Source organism: Austrofundulus limnaeus, unplaced genomic scaffold (genome assembly GCF_001266775.1).
Source record: "Austrofundulus limnaeus strain Quisiro unplaced genomic scaffold, Austrofundulus_limnaeus-1.0 Scaffold35, whole genome shotgun sequence".
Taxonomy (NCBI): Eukaryota; Metazoa; Chordata; class Actinopteri; order Cyprinodontiformes; family Rivulidae; genus Austrofundulus; species Austrofundulus limnaeus.
Window position 1 is genome coordinate 1,195,634 of NW_013952437.1, and position 1,705 is coordinate 1,197,338.

The window sequence follows — 1,705 nt, forward strand, 5'->3', positions numbered from 1 at the left end:
CTCTTGGAAGAGAGACGAAATGTTTCATTAAAGAAGAACCCGTCCAGAGGACCTATACTATTTTTTTTTCATCTAAAACAAACAATTTTGCATCATAGCCTATCTAAGCATCCTGAATTTGTTCTCTTTAAGAACCTCCTACCGTTTCAGACACTCCCACTTCAGCACATCTTCACAACAATGCTTCAGGGGATGGGATGTCAGCTGGGTGCTGAGCTCCAGGGCGGAGCTTTGTATAAATAGGCGGTGCTTCGTACCAGCAAGCATTTAGGCATCTCCACATACAAGGATTTCTCAGACATGTGTGAATGAGTCAAAGCAACACTGGGTTAGTTTTAAGAGGAAGGATATTGTAACATGTTACATGATATAAATAAATAGAAAGTCCTTTTGCATACACCCCCACCCCCCAACCAAAAGGTGCATTCAAACAAAATGCAATATTTGCATTTGTTGCTTTTTTATAATAAGACTTTAATCATTTTTAATAACAAATACCATCCAGCTTTGATCGTGCTGTTTAGGGAAATGAGAAATTTACAATATTCAGGAAAACAAAATAGAAAAGGGACATTTGCATGAAGCATGTTGGCATGTACTGTAGGTTTACTGTTATCATTGGAGTTGTGTGGAAGGATTAGAAAGAAAACTGCAACAGTTTTCAGTTGTTCAATGGGAAAGTGCTTTTTGTATGAAATCAATATTWTTGTACTGTAATCGACAAAAACTGTCGTGTGTTGTGGAAGATACTAATGTTACCTTTCAGCATAACCTTACTAAAAGTAGTCATTTACAATTTAACAAAACAACACTAAAWGCAACCATTCTGTAGAAAATTATGCTAAGCTCCTTGGCAAATTATTTCCCAACGTTTAGACATGAAAAGATCACTTCTTTACACAGCCTCAAATCAAACTTCAACAGTTATCAAAGTTTCCATCTCTTGTAAATGTGCTGGACAGCAAAGTTATCTTTTCTTACAATTTAGTTGCAGCTTCAATATTTTCAACGCCACTTTTTCCATTCTTGTAATTCAGTTTGTTAAAATCCTCTGTAATCTCTATTACAGTTTTTCCTTTGGTCTCTGGGACAATATAAAGCGTGGAAGCACCACTCAGAAAGCAGAAAATCCTGAAAAACAGGAAGCAGAACTGTCCGAGTGCCTCCTGTGTGGAGACAAGGGGGAAAAAATGATTGAGTTCATGAACAGATCCTGTAACGTAAAAAAATACTGAAACATATGAGAAATAGATGCTCTGTTGAYGTCTCACCACAATATATCCAAACGTCATTCCAACCAAACAAATGCAAAACCAGAAGATGGATCCACTGATCATGAAAGCAGAAGGACGCCAGGCTTGGACGAAAAGGTCAGCACCGGAGAACCACGGATACTCCAGCTAGAAGAGATGATTAAGTTTWAAATATTTCAGCAATTTTCAAATAGATGTGCTTAACTATCTCCAACATTGTAACTCACAAAGCCCAAGTCCATAAATGCAAATGACAGTGAAGATCAGGGGGACGTTCACGTACGGCATCTGTGGATTCATATCCTGTGGAAAGAAAGAAATAATTAAAATGTACTTTCTGTGAGAATGTGAGGTGAAGGAGAGCAGTGCCTCACTGTTTTTACCTTCAAGGACAGCGTGACTGTAAGAACACACATGGTTACACCCATCAGTAGGTAAGCCATAGCCCATCA

General features: G+C 38.1%; 1 long non-coding RNA gene across 1 annotated transcript; it reads right to left on the bottom strand.

Annotated features, from left to right (window-relative positions):
* Positions 1–1,277: 1,277 nt before the first annotated feature.
* Positions 1,278–1,705, bottom strand: LOC106516119 (uncharacterized). The gene is made up of 3 exons (XR_001310066.1): positions 1,637–1,705; positions 1,481–1,556; positions 1,278–1,400 (listed from the first exon to the last, which is right to left on the bottom strand). It is a non-coding gene; the product is annotated as an uncharacterized LOC106516119 (long non-coding RNA).